Genomic DNA, 15723 nt, shown 5'->3' with positions numbered 1-15723 from the left:
ATCCCTGTGAATCGTGAGGTACGCCAGGGCTGCGTACTAGCCCCAACACTCTTCACGTTGTTCGTGAATGGCGTAATCTCTTTCCTGCTCGATATCAACGCTGATGCCCCGGTATTGGCGGGCGATAAAGTCCCCGCACTTCTCTTTGCGGATGATACGTTGCTGGTATCGAAAACTCCCGCAGGGTTGCAGAAGCTGGTGGACCGTTTCTGTCTGTTTTGTAAGCTTAGGGGCCTTGTAATAAACACCTCAAAAACTAAGCTCCTCTATTTCAACCCAAGTAGGTCGTCAAGATCCACCCTTTCCCTGGATGGGGTGCCATTGGAACGTGTACATGAATTAGACTACTTGGGAATTAGAATATCAGATAAAATGAAATGGAAGCCACACATAGACAAAATGGCACTAAGCCACAAAAGGGTAGTTGGATTGCTAGGGAGGGAACACTGCGCATCCACCTCCAAGCCCATTGCTCCTGCTCTTGATATCTATGAAGCGAAAGCTGTAGGCTGCGCCTTATATGGCTCAGAGCTTTGGGGCTTTGATTGTGTCGATGCCCTAGTCACCTCAGAGAACAAGTTTTTCAGGGAACTTGTATAGCTCCCGAGGGGTACTCCCACTAAACCACTTTTGAGTGATCTGGGTCGCCGCTCTATTAAGGATCTAGCCACTTTATGCCCTCTCTTGTATTGGGCCCGGCTATGGAGGACCCCTGAGCTCTCGAGGTATGTTGATGGCTTAAGAGAAGTTATGAATCTCGTCGGTGCCCTTAAAATTAGTTGGATTAGAAACATAAAAAAGCTCTTACTTGTAACGGGCCTGCCAACTGAGTGGGAGCCTGGGGTATCAATATCCAAGGCAGAAATTAAGCGAGCCTATTGGTTATGAGTTGATGACCAAGAACAGAGGGACCCAAATCTAGGTAGGTTGACTGAGGCGTTTCGACAGCATAAATTAAAGCCTCGTCTGGAGCCCTACCTAGATTTTATCAAGAAACCAAGAGATAGATCGCTTTTTATCCAGTTTAGGCTGGGAACACTCCCCCTTCGTGACTATACCAGCAAGTGGAAGCCCCCGCACCAAACCTCACCTGATTGCCCCTTTTGTGATGGTACAATTGAAAATATCTCCCATGTCTTTTTTGTATGCCGAGCCTATGTTAAACCCAGACAAAAGTGGCTTAAACCTGTGTGCCTATTGCTTGGAACCAGGGACCACTCCACTGCACTTAGAATTCTTAAGGCTGATGTTAGCACAACCTTAGTGTGTGGGGTGGCCACATTTCTTAGTTGGGCCTGGTTGATTAGGCTGAAGGCTACTAGATGATTCAATTTTTAACTGACTTGTTACAACTATAAATTCTCACAAAGCTGCTATAGTTTAATGCATTTTTAAATTATTTATTGTATTATAAATGATTTTTATTGTAATCTTTTTAAAAATATACTGACAATGAACTGTGATTTTATATTTTTATGTGCTTTTATGATATTCTGTATATCGAATAAAGCTTTGATGATGATTAAAACGTATTTGCAGCAGTGAACAGACTTTACAAGTAGCCCAGGAACAGTGCTTAAGGAGATTTCAACAGAGAGGCTCTCTATAAAAGTAACTTAGTTACCAGAAATGAATTAGTAACATCAAAACCGGGGGATGTAACCATAATAAACCTGAAGATAATTTTAGATTCATCCTAAGATTTAATAAACAAGAAGGTGCGGTCCGAAAGATCATCAAGAAGAATTGGCACCTGGTCAAGCAGGATCCCATCATAGGCAAGACAGTTCCCCAACACCCGGCAATAACATACCGCCGTGGAAATTCTATGAAGGACACTATAGTTAAAAATGACCCTTGTGGACCACTAATCAAAAATACATGGCTGTCACAACGTACAGGCTTCATTAAATGCAGGACCTGCAAGGCATGCCAGCACGGGGTATCAATGAGTAAATATAAAACGCCCTTTAGTGAAAGGGAGATTGTTATTGATAAGGCATTAAATTACAAACCAGACCATGTAATTTATATACTAGAGTGTCCCTGTAATCTAAAATATGTTGGGAGCACTGTATTACAAGGCCACAAAAGAGTGTTACAGCATATACGAGCAATCAAACATAATGACCTTCATACCCGGTGGCGCGCCACTTTAATGAAATACACAAGGGAGATACAAAGGAGCTGCGATATTATCTAGTAGATTCAGTCCCTATTTCTAAAAGGGGTGGTGATCGAACAAAGGCCCTTCGGAAATTGGAGATGCAGTACATTCTTAATTTAGACACCAGGTACCCGGGAGGCTTGAATGCCACTGAGGAATTATGGTCTAGCCTTGAAACATAAATGTATTTAAGATGGGAGAGAATATATCTTACAATGGAATTAAATCATGAATTGTTTGGTCAAATAGAATAGTAACGATGACATGTGTATAGATGCTGAATTTCATACAGTTAAAACTTTGGGTGCATATAGATGTATATTTATTCTGATATTTATGTATTTATTTATTTAACACATTTTTGACAGAGATATTTATACTTATATCCATTAATTAATTATTTATATATTTATATATGTTTTTATAGATTTATTGGTGCACAGTTTACATATGTCAGATAGCTTACATTGTTCCAGACCACAGTTCTGGTTGCACAAAAGTAAAATACATTGAAATCCTCCAGAACTTTATGAAATGAACAAAATTAAAATTGTTATTTGTATGTAGAAACTCGATGTATTTTGTGCAAGATTGGTAAGCCTATGAAATTACAGGTTTCCTTTCCCTCTCTTTTCTTTCTTTCTTTCTCCCCTTAGATCCTTAAAAACAGTATTTGAACTTGAATATCAACAAAGCGGCTCCTCCCTGTTCCAGTATTTATGAATTTTAAAGTTTAAATTTCTATTTCACATGAGGGTTCACACAGTTGGTTTTTATGTTATACATCACATATGGGTCTTTTGGAAAAAAGAGTTTTTGTACATTTGATTGTATTTTCCAGAAATGCCTGCTTCAATAGGGGCAGATAAGGAATTGACCGCGATTTGAATTAACTGTTTGTATACAGACGATGAGGAATGTTTGCCATAAAGATGAATTTAAATTTTGATTTAGCAAATATGTGTGAATATAACATATAAATGTGTCTTTTTAATGTATACATACTGTATAGCGGTTTGGATTGAGAATTTTAAAGCATTTATGCATCAATTTTGATTTTAACAATCAATGTTCATGGAAAAAATTGTGTACAAAAAAACAATCTTTGTATTAAAGTAAATTTTTTGCACTGGTACTTTAAGGGTTTTTAGTCACATGACAAGCAGAAAAAAAGAGGAAAAAAATGAAAGTATTTAAACCAATTGCTGAACCATGAGCGCGTCAAGTGATCGAGTCCCCTGCGAGGGACGAAACGTGTCATGGTGGTCGCTGCATCGCAAAAGGAATACCAATAGATCTTTGCAGCTAATTGAGCCTTGGTGGTCCGCGCTCTTTCTTGCGGAAAAGGAGTGAAGTGTGGGGAGAGTTTCCTGTTATATATATATATATATATATTTTAATGTTTGTTGGGCCCGCTGCGTGCCCAGTGTGCGGCGGACCCCGGGGGCCATTGCTTTTTTGGGGCCCACCACACACAGGGTACACAGCGGGCCCCTATGGGCATATATGTTTTATAAAAAATTGTTTGTTGGGCCCTTCACGTGCCCAGTGTGCGGTGAACCCTGGGGTATTGCTTTTTTTGTGCCCACCGCAAACGGGGCATGTGACAGGCCCCTCCGGGCATATATATATGTGAAAAAATTGTTTGTTGGGCCTGTCGCATGCCCCGCCGCACCTGGCAGTCCCCTCTGGGCATATATATATATTTTTTAATGTTTGTTGGGCCCGCCGCGTGCCCCGTGTGCGGTGGGCCCCGGGGGCATTGCTTTATTTGTGGCCCACCGCAAACGGGGCATGCGGCGGGCCCCTCCGGACATATATATATATAATTGTTTGTAGGGCCCACCGCGTGCCCAGTGTGCGGCTGGCCCCATGGGCATTGCTTTATCGAGGCCCGCCGCCCACGGGGCACGTGGCGGGTCACTCCGGGCATATATATATATTTTTTTTAATGTTTGTTGGGCCCGCTGTGTGCCCACTGTGCGGCGGGTGCCGGCGGGCATTGCTTTTTTGGGGCCCACCATACACGGGGTACACAGCGGGCCCCTATGGGCATATATGGTTTTTTTTTAATTGCTTGTTGGGCCCTCCGTGTGCCCAGTGTGCAGTGAGCCCTGGAGCATTGCTTTATCGGGGCCCCCAGCACACAGGGCACATGGCAGGCCCCTCCGGGCATATTTATTTGAAAACATTGTTTGTTGGACCTGTCGCATGCCCAGTGTGCAGTGGGCCCTGCGAGCACTGCTTTTTTGGGGCCTGACGCTCATGGGGCATGTGGTGGGCCCCTCCAGGCATATATATATATATTTTTTAATGTTTGGTGGGCCCGCCGCATGCCCAGTGTGCAGCGGTCCCCGGGGGCATTGCTTTTTTGAGGCCCGCCGCACACGGGGCCAACAGCAGCAGTTTTTTTTCGTCAAATGGAAAGGGCTAGCCGAGCCTGCTCTAACTATTTTTTCTTCTTTTGTAGAATCTCAGAGGGAAGAACCTGCTTGTTCAAGAGCCGTTGACCCTGATGGCAACTAATATATGATTGCTGCTGCACAGCACGGGTAAGTTTTGGTTGCTGTAGACTTCCAGGGAGATGAATACTACATATGCTAAAGCGCAGAACTTTGAGGTCGCCACCCATATTTGTGAACTCCTACTTGCGATGGGTGGGAGGGCTGTGCATGGTTTGGCTATGGGATTCTGTGTGATCATGTGGGTTTCATAAGTGTGCCATTCCACTGTTTTGCCATTTACAGGTGCTTCAGAGTTACATGCATTTTTAATCATTGCTTCCCTATGTTTTCTTAACTTTCCATTCAACAATCGCAATGCCCTTTTCCCCTTTGAAATACATCTAGTAACACCAAATATATTTGTAGGTGAGTTACGTGACTGCGCCATAAGCCCAAGATCTTTTGTATTCCAAGGGAACAACAAGCCACCAAAATATAAGCACAATGGAGAACTTTTTGCAGACTGTGAAGGCTGTGAAGCACCGATCACACCTACCTACCCATATAACCGCAGCAGATTGGGCCAGAGAGTACTGCACTGTGATGCATGCTGATTGTGGCGTGCTGTTTTGCAGTGTGTACAATGTGGCGGTGGACTACATCCTGAAACACACAGTGGATATTGCATGTGCGGTCCCAAAAACACTTGAAGCTCTATGTAGATGATCCAGACCCTCACTCTTTGCCAAAAGTGCCCGTCAGATGACTGTGAACTCACTTTTCACAAAGAGTACAGTTGCCACTGCCTCAAACCAGGAAAGTATAAGTGAGTGGGTCAATGTCTGCACAACACTGAACATTCCACTGAGCAAAACCGACAACCCTGTGTTGCGCAAGTTTCTCCACAAGGGAGTACGAAATGGTGGAGCGATACCTGGAAGTCATCAGCTTCAAGGACGTTATCTCCCAGAGAGATATATAGGAGCCATGAACGAGCTGAAAGAACACTTGCAAGATCAAAAGATCAGTGTTATATTTGATGAAACACCTGATGTCGAAGGGCGGTGTGTATTGAATGTGTTATTTGAAGTGGTCTCTGTGCAGGGTGGCTCTCAGAGCCACACCCACCTAGCAGACACAGTGTTTCTTTCACAGTGCAACCATGGGACTGTAACGCAAGCAGTTGTAAAGGTGCTCATAGAGTACAGCATAGCCTTTCAGAACGTTATTTCCTTTAACATTGCCAATGTGGCATACATGCTCAAGGCATAAAACACTTTGTTGAGAAATCTGTATACAAACTCCATACATATCACCTGCTTCGCACACATAATGAATCTTATTGGAGAGTCGTTTAGGAAGTGTTTTGTGGAGCTAAATGCGTTCCTTCTGTACTTCTCGCACATCTTTTAGATGGCCGGTAGCAGAAAGAGAAGGTACCTGCACATTCTTGCTGAGAACCATGGGCTGAAATCACGGATGCCACCTGACCCTTGCAGTACCCAGTGGAATTCTTGGTTTGCTGCTGTTCAGTACCACTGCAAGCACTTTGGGGCCTATGCTGGGTTTGTTGAGTCTGAGATGCAACTCAGCAAGTCTCCCCCAGATTCCCTTGAAAATCTGCAAAGTATTTTGAACAGCGGTCAAAGAAACTGCATTAGAGTTCAATTGGACATTGTGTCAGAAAAATTTCAAAACATTTTACACCTGATGGACTTATTCCTGAGTCATAGACCGGTGACAATGAAGTTGTATGATTATTTGGAGAACCTCCACATGAATCTAACAAACAATTCAGTCCTCACTGTGGAGTCACTACAACCATTTCTACAGACCACTGCAGGGGTTAAATTATCTCTGACACAGAAAAAAAAGATTACAGCCCAGCTTAATGAAACTTTTGAAAATTCTCTGGAAAAGGTAGGCAAATACTTGGGGGAGGCCCAAGCAGTCATTGGATTCTTGAAACAAGTGTGCCTTTTCAATCCTGCACGACTCTGCATCCTGCCGAAGACAAGAGTGCATATTCAGCCATCCCTGGTTTGAGCGAAGTTCCCGCTCGGGATCTTCGCCTCTACTTTGAACATGTAGGCCCAGAAGCAGTACAGGCATCTGTTTCTAGAGTGATTGATACTGACCTCTTTTGGCGTGGGATGGCTGACCGCATTCCAGTGCTTTCACAGCTTGCAGCTGTGTACAAGGACTGTGTGACCAGTTCTGCAAATGCTGAAAAGAGCAACAGCATCTACAAAATTATTGTGTCAGCCAGACGACTATCCCTCTCAGAGCAATCCATCCGGGCATTACTGTTTTTGCATTATAATCAGCAGCACAATATAGGGCTAGATTTGGACTGCTCAGAAGAACTGCACGTACATGGCCAAGATTAACACGACAAGTATACAGGTTCCGTGGGCATTTATTCAACAACATGTTTATGTCCTATACGTAGACTTGAAGCAAAACAAATTGTCTAAATTGTAAATAAAGCAAATATACATAGCTTCATGTTGTAAAATAACTCCAAAAGCTAAGATATCTGTGTTTGTTGTAGGAAAAATTGCAAAATAAAGTGCGGTAAAGTGCAGCTAAATTTCCAGATTTGTGCCGCTAAATTTACTAGTTCATGCCGCAATATCCTGGGGTCTGATTAGCCTGTTAGCCTGGGTGCTGAAACATCGGCGCTGAAACATCTACTGTTCTTTGACATGGAGGGAAAGTAAGCACCAAACTGCGTGACATGTCAGGTATGAGAACACCTGGAGAGAAATATTGCCTTGCCGCAGGAAATGGTAAAATCCAAAGCTCTGTTTTTAATATAAAAGCAGGGCCTTTGGTGTTCATATCACTGAAAATACAAAATTTGAAAAAAATAATATTGTCTACAGGTGCTCGTGGAAGACAATTTCTATGGACTGCAATCTAGAGAATGCTAAAGTGATTCTGAAAAGGAAGACCCTCAGCAAAAAGCAATTCTGGAATTTTACTGACCTCTACTGGTCGTTTTCTATCAAGACAGTTAAATAGAGACAGTTGAACAAAAATAAAAAAAAGTACCTAAGCGGAAGCAGACAAGTCCTAGGGCTGATCTCCTGAGCCCACAAAGTACATACATATATAAGTATATACTAAAGTATAGATACTAAAATATATACAAGAGGTCTCGAATGTGTGACCTAAAAATGCATTTGGCCTAGAAGAATGAAAGTAGGTCGGTAGCACATTGAAGAAAAAAAGGACCACGAGATAATTTAACATTTTCCACCAGGCTTATTCGGATGATAGCAATGCAGCAAAGAACACAGTTCCAGGATAGCCAACGCGATGTCTCGGCTAGACAATTGTGTGAGAAGTTGGCCTGATATATGATGCTCACTAGTTCTAGTGATCACCTTGTATCAGTCCAAACAACCCTTATGGTGATTGGTTGTAAGTCAACCTTATAGACCAGCTATCCTAATGGTAGCATGGACAAAGCAGTCTTAGGCTAAACTGTTTTGGCATGTGAAGCCAGCTGTTTTACCACAATATAACCCCTTGAATACCAGATGAAAGGACACCGCACAGGTTGTTATGAAAATAAACAGTATATTTATTAATAACAACACCTCTGAACTCTTTATGAGGTCAGAGGGCTAAGCACATGACAATCTCTTACGAAAAATACGATAAGTTGCACAAAATTTACAATGGTGCCCTAGGGGCACGACAAACCATATACTAAGTAAGTGGAATGTGAGAGTCGATAAAAGGAATGGAGCTGTCCAGAGGCTGTAAGATCGATGGGACCACGCTACACTAACTGTAGGTAAGTAATAGGAGGCCCACGGAACGCGCGTGCAGAGTGTGAACTCACACGCGAGATGTGTAACAACGTCTATGGACAGTACAGTACAAGTTAAAGGTAAGTACGGACAATCCTGACTAGGTAGGACAACAACGACTGTGGAATTGGACACTAGGACAGTTAGACTACCCTTGAGCACCGAAATGCTCTTGTTACCTCACCCACGGGCTGCGGGTGCATAGGTGCCAAAGTGTGTCGGGTTCTCGTGTTGAAGTCAATGGAGCCTGAAAGAAAAGATGCTGCAGGCGGCCAGGAGGAAGATGTCCGGTGCGATCCAAGGGTGGATCGGTGAAGAAGAGGACCTGAAAGCAGAGGGGACAGTGTTCAAAGTCACTAGCCAGTGACCGGTGTGGAACCAGGAAGGAACCAGGTGCTGTCGTCGCGATCAGGTGAAGAGTGGGCGCTTGACTCTGCAGCCACGTGGACCAGGAGGTGTCTTCGACAACCAGGATGGAGGCACGAGCTGTCCCATGCAGGCTCTCGCTGTCGGCGGTGTCGGATCCGGGATTGGACTCAACAGGCCTTGGCAAAGGCAACCCAAGCGGTGAAGGGAAAAGACGTCTGGTGCGGACTAGGAGAGTCCGGGGTGCCCCTCTTTTGGAAGGGAGCAAGGGCCAGTCTGGAGCAACCAGACCAGCAGCAAAGATTCAAAGGTTCGTCGTCTAGGAGGCCACTAGCCAGCCGGCAAGTGACCAGACAACACGTCGAGCAGCAAACAAGCAGAAGGGCCCCACGCAGATCTCGTGGAGGCTGGAGGGCTGATCTTCGGTGCAGGAGCTGCTCGGGGCTGGGGCTTCTCAGTCCCCAAAGCACTTGGTCGAGTTTACCTCGGGCGTCGTGCTGGAAGCGAAGTGCAGTTTCTTCCAAGATGGCCGGTCCCACGTGTCTCGTCGCACCCACGGATCTCAGCTGTGCTGCAGATGTAGGTTGAGGTCTGGGAATCTGGATCTCGTCGGGCTCTGAAGTCTGGATCCTCGAGGGAAGACGACAAAGTGAAGCCGCTGGACGCTTGATGGTGCCTGCAGTTGCAGGGTGGACAATCCTTGTCCACAAGGGAGATTCTTCAGTCTTCTGTGGAGCAGAACGTTGAAGGCCAGAGTTTCTTCTTGTTGAATAGTTCAAGATAATCTCATTTGGAATGGGACCAGCTCCTACCTTTATTCTCCTAAAGGGGGCTGCACTACTGACTAGGTCCCTCCCCTGGGTGGGACCAGGAAGGGTGGTGGCTACACCCCCTATCCTTTGTCCGGTTTCCTGCCAGAGCTGGGGCTGGGATGCCCCAGCAACTGGTTTGAACCGGTGTATGCACAGGGCACCTTGTCTGCCCCAGGCATGTCTCATTCCTTTCAGGCCTATCCTCCCCAATACACAAAATCCTGTCTGGGGTGGTGCTAGCACTTCCCAAGGCAGGAAACCCTTTGTCCAAGCCATCCTCGCTGGAAGGACTCCCAGCAGCAGGAGGTCAGACTTGTGTCTGTGGTGGCAGCATCCATTTTGTGATGCTGAGGCTCGAGTTAACTTTACCCGGGGTTCACAGTTACATACATGTCGTGTCCCTCTAGAAGGGTGGAATTCTACCCCCGTCGCCAGAATTGGCGAGGGGGTAGTATTCCAAATCGTATGACACCTTACTCGACATGTTTTGATAATGTTATACCAGAGTTAGCATTTAACCGCGAGGTTGATAATGCACTTAAGAGTATATGGTATAGCGTTATCATGGAACAGCTATTAGGACTTGGTTCCGCAAGCTGCAAACGGGCTCAGCTCATGCCAGAGCACCATCTCACATAATTCCAAGCACTCTGCCTTCAGGATTGATAAGGCCTTCCATAGGAGTGGCTGATAGGAGTATATGTGTCCATTTTAGGGTTAGATATAGGTATACTATATCTACAGCAAAGGGTGTTTACACCACCTTGCCCCAGCTGTCATGCAGCCAATTGTGTCAGATTTAGATGGCCAGCCAGGGGTGGCATAATACATGCTTCAGCCCCGGTAGGCCCTGGGTACACCAATGCCCTGGGTACAGGGACTGATAAGGTGGCCCAGTACCAATTGGTAAATGCACCTAAAGTACATGTTTGTCAATTTAGAGAGAGAACAGCTAGGCTGTGGGTCTGATTAGCAGGCCCACAGCCAGGGAAAGTCGTAAACCAGTGAAGCAAAAAGCAAAAATCTGGGGTGACCATAGGATTGCAGACCCCACTCTCCTACAAATTGCATCTGTAAAAAATGGTTGGGTTCTTAAGATGTGATGAAATCTCAGATGTGAAACGTGTGTCTTGGCAAGGAACGGACATTAATGGCGTAGAAGCTCAATATTCTAGAAACAAACTAATGATGAATGACCCCACTCAAACTGTAGATACCTTCATAAGCGTTATTAAAAGTGTAGTATTGAGTAAAATGATATGGAACTTTTCTTATCTCAAGAAAAATCACTTGCTGGACCATAATTTATTGTATGCTATTTGATGCTGTATTGGGTGCTGTGTAACCATTTACTATCTCTCCGAGTAAGGTTTGGATCGATCTGCTTTGCTACCCTGAAGATTGTGTGCTAAAGGAGTTTACTTGGTGCTCAGGCTTGAGTCCATTCATAAGGAACAACCCTAAGACACCAGAAAAAAAGAACCAAATTGACAGAATTGAATGACCTCTGAAAGAGGAGTCACTCACTGGTGTGTGTGATCTCTGTCATGCAATCCCTGAGATGACACTGCTCTTATGAAAGTGAGGACAAAAAGAGTATTTTATACCCTGGTTGGTTGACGTAAAGTCCACTACTTGATGTCCAGAAACTGGCACCACAACAATGATTAAATATCAGTAATAACATTTAATGGCGAGAGGAAGGCCATCCATGGAATTCTTGCTGCCCTAGGAAAAAAGACCATATGCTAGAAAATTACTCCGATAGCTTAGAATTGTGTTTCAAACCTAGCCAACAATTACTCACCTGTTTGATACAGCTTATCATGGCATTAGTCAGGGGAGGGGTGGGGTTGAGCTCAATCTTTCCAATTGCAAATTCTAGTGGATCAAAGAACAATGCACGTTATTGCCTGGCCATCAAAAAGAATGCCAGTCTGCATATCTGCCAAGATGAGCACATGGTCATATGAAACAATGCAGAGAGAATGTTTATTCTGTGACTAATAAAGATGTCTGCTGGCTGTGGGAGAGTGGGCAAATTGGCAGGGAGTCCGCTGTTGACTGTGGAAGAGGGCCTTCAGTTAATGAACACCTGGAACCAATGAGAGGCTTGGCAGTCCAGCTAATAGATCACAGCCATGAGACATCCCCCCGGCCCGTATCCCCCCAAATGCCCTTCCTGGTAGTAGAGTCAAGGGCAAAGATACTGCCTTATCATGGCTCAGGGCATGCAGACAATCAAAACAGCACAAGACATGCACAATTAAGATTAACAGCAAGAAGAAAGGAACTGAACAGATATGTTAAATTGAGGCTATCCACATGCTACCCAGCAATCACCCGAGACATGCCCACATTTGAATGGGTCACTCATGCCAAATCAGTGAAGGTTGATTTCCTGAAGGTGAGAGGTGACTTCTGCGGACCAGGTACTGCTGTGTGTTGCATAGCAAAAGCAATGGTGAACCAGGTTAAGCCTGAGAATGAGGTGACAGAGCGAGACAGAAATTAGTTTTCACCTAAGCAATGGCTCATGCTTCCCCCAGGCTGCTCAGAGGGCTGTAAACAGTGCATTAGTATTCATGCTGGGTTTGTGATTCACGTTTTGACTACCATGCCTTCTGCAGTCCTAGCAGTGGAAAAAGATGGCTTAGCTAAATGCGGCCTCCTAAGATAGCACTTGTTTACTGGTGCCTATTGACCCCCAACTGTCCTGGCAGGGAGGAAGGGAATATTTCTTTGCAGAGAGGAGTGTTGGACCTCAGGGCAGTTAAGAAGAAATCCACAAAATGTGCTAATGGCACAGCTATGACTCAGGATGAAAAAGCCTTGCTACATTGTAATAACGCTCTTCACAGTAACTTGAAAGAAGAAATAAGCATAACTTAAGTTGCAGTTAAAAACGTAGAATGAAAACTTGACACTGTTTTTAGAGTCTTGGCAATAGTAAAAATGGAAAGAGTGGAGCAGCGGAGATCAAGACTCTAAAGGAACTTGTGCAACCCGAAGAAACAAAATTGAGACACTAGACTATCTGTTAACGGGTACACAGGGCTAAGGAAGACTTCTGAGATTTCTGAAGTCCTTCCTGGAAACCCCAACAAGGTCCTTGATCCAGTGAGCCATCGGTGTTGCATCTCTGGGAAGGTGCCTTGAGTAAGGCGAAGGAATAGTGACTGAAGAGACATTCATGCTAACAAGTTAATCCTGTTTGTGCCCCTTTCTTCAAGGCCTCATTGAGAACCATTAAGTTTATTGTAGGGCTATGCTAAGATGGGAAAGATCATTTGTTATTCACGGTACCAATTCATTTGGGATGCCAAATTCAGGTCGAAAATGACCTACTGCAATGTATTAAGCAGTTTGCTTTGAGACCTTTTCCAGAAGGATCTTTTAATAAACAAATGAAAAGCATAAAAAAACAAATTCATTAGCAATGCAAAAATGCTTTGGGAGCCTTCTCCTTCACAAACATTGTGCTACAACCTGGGCCTTTGGAAATCCACATACTCATTTACTAATCATGGTTAGGATTCTTACAACAATGTTACTAGTACCAATTTCTCGAAATACAATTTGCAAGAGATTTCTGCTTTTCTGTTACTTAAGTGACAAACCTGACATCAATTAAAATGATTTCTTTTATTACAAAAAGAGCCTGGGGCACCACAGATAAAATGTACAAAAAGTGGGGGTTGTGTTTAAACAATTAAAATAAAAAACACAGGTTTACAAATATTATATTGAGATGATGCAACTAAAAGTAAAAACCCAATCCACTCAAAAGTTTTCCAGAATAATTCTGCAGTAAATGCAGCTCAGTGGTGACCTGAACAAAGTAGAATGATCATTCAAAGAACTGTGATAGACATGTAAAAGTAATTTGCTGTAGCTGTTGCATCGAACGAAATTGAGGGCCATTCTGAAACCTGACATGAAAATACCGGATGGAGAGCATCCATACATCGCAACAAAACACTCCACATTTTAATGTGGAGCGGTCCCATGCCTGCTTGAATTTGTAGATAGCTGAGATTCAAAGTTACAACCAAGACTGTTGACTGAAAGACGTTCCGTGTGCTGCATTTTAAAGTTAATTAGCCCTTAGTTTGTCAACTATCCCGTAGATCACTGCAGTCGGTACCCAACATCATTTACCCCTTGCAGGGGCACATATTATAAACATGTGAATAAGTCTGAGGACCAAGTTGCTCTTATACATCTCTCCACAAGGTTCAGTGCTGGTCTAGCTGCAATAGCGGCACGGGAGAGGTCTCTTTTAAGAATATATGGCCAGAAACCTAGTGGCCAGTATATTTTGTGACAGCCTGGTAGATTAATTTTTAGGTTAACTTAGTACACCATCAGTCGCCTTAAGCTTGGGACACATTGGAAGAGGACTAGGAGTGTTCCTAGCGGTTGATAGGCAGTGGTAAATAATGGGCCAATTTATTTTAAAGCCTAGAACCCAAAGGCTGGGTTGCTGAGTGCAATTAAAAAAAACGTACGTTAACTTTTTTTTTCTAAGAGTGACGATGTAACACAGTAAAGTTGTAAACGGTATTTCCATAGGATTCCCCTGGGCCAATATTATGAATTATTTTCACTGTTTACAGTAAGTTATAAGATGTTCATCCTCCCTGTAGGCGCGCTGCTCCCTAGCTGCTCTCCTGCTTGGCGCTTTTGTTCCATAGACTCACACTGCGATTGCCCCGTAGATAGAAACAAAAGACTTTGGTCACCCACTCTCCAGCCGAAGTGCCGATCCCAAATACGGGTGCACTCACTTTAGCGGCCTGCGGGTCCTGATCAGATTCCAGCCAAGTGTCTGGGTCACTAGTCAGGTCCATGCGATCAAAGCTCTTGTCCATGACAAACGTTTGACAGGTCTTAGAAGGTCCATTGCAAAGCTCCTAGTCCCAAATAGGCTTGCAAGCCTCCTGCTTATGGCATGCAGCCGGAGCTTCCTGCATACAGTCCAGGCCCTGCAGCGGCTCAGCGCCCATAGCAGCACGGCTGCCCCGTTGCTCTGGCTTGACACGTTCAAGCAGTAGTAAATACCATAGATCTGGTAAACATACATCGTCCCGGGTGGCATGAACATGGGCACATTCCTGCCCATATGGCGTCTACCCACGGAGTGCGATGCCTTGTCATTCCGGCCCTGATAGGCTTCTGCCGCGCAGCTCATCCCCACCAGGCAGCCTTTGGGAAGTAGGGGTGGGGGGGTGCAGACCACCAACAACTTCTGTGTGTGTAAAAGGCCGCTTTATTGAAACAGGTGCACATAACAAATAAAACTCCCCGGCCAAATGCCTTACACAACTAAACCCCACTAAATAAACACTTACCTTTCCCCTACACCCCTCCCCCGCCCCTATCGGTTATTTGAAACCCGCCCCCACCCAAGCATTACAACATTCCAAAAATACAATATCATAATTCAAAGCATAACACATAGCTTATAAAACTAAACATCCATTATACCAAAAATCCCCTGCCTGCCCCTTCACCACTTAACGATCACCCAACCTCCGTAAGTGCTCCAACAATTAACCTACCCAAACAATCCCTGCCGATGACCCAACTTTAAAGTATCCAACACAAAAACTCTGCCAAACCTGGCAAAAATTCCACCAATCCCCGCCACCCAGAAAGCTGGGGGGGGAGAAGATTACCCCCCCTTTCTGCCCCCCAAACAAAAAGGGGGGTACGCCTACCTGATACCAATGAACCACAAGGCAATGCAAATACTCACTAGACCGTCCTAGAATGTTCCTGCACCATAAGACTCCTAGATAGAGCTTCTCTAATCTCCAGCAGATAGTGGTCCATACCCATCCGGAATAAGTGGACACCATCGCTCCTGAAAAACTCCACAGACTCAAACTTAATGTCCCTATGGCAAACTCGCCCAAAACCTAAGCTTCTACAGATTCTAGAAATTTCAAGGTTCACCTTCTTACGAGCCCTGTCAATGGCCCTGGGGCTCCGTGCGCCCCTCCAGACTCTACGAGGCACAAGCTCGGTCCACAAAACATGGCAGCCAGACCACTTTTCTTTCAAAAGCGCCAAATCTCTTTTTATTGCCCATAACAAAACTACAC

General features: G+C 44.6%; 1 pseudogene; it reads right to left on the bottom strand.

The window, feature by feature from the left end:
• Positions 1-14274: 14274 nt before the first annotated feature.
• LOC144752670 (DNA-3-methyladenine glycosylase pseudogene) lies at positions 14275-14807 on the bottom strand (annotated as a pseudogene).
• Between the last annotated feature and the right edge of the window lie 916 nt (positions 14808-15723).

The sequence above is a fragment of the Lissotriton helveticus genome, chromosome 5_1 (assembly GCF_964261635.1).
Source record: "Lissotriton helveticus chromosome 5_1, aLisHel1.1, whole genome shotgun sequence".
In the NCBI taxonomy this organism is placed as follows: domain Eukaryota; kingdom Metazoa; phylum Chordata; class Amphibia; order Caudata; family Salamandridae; genus Lissotriton; species Lissotriton helveticus.
This window is presented reverse-complemented; position numbering and strand designations above follow the sequence as displayed.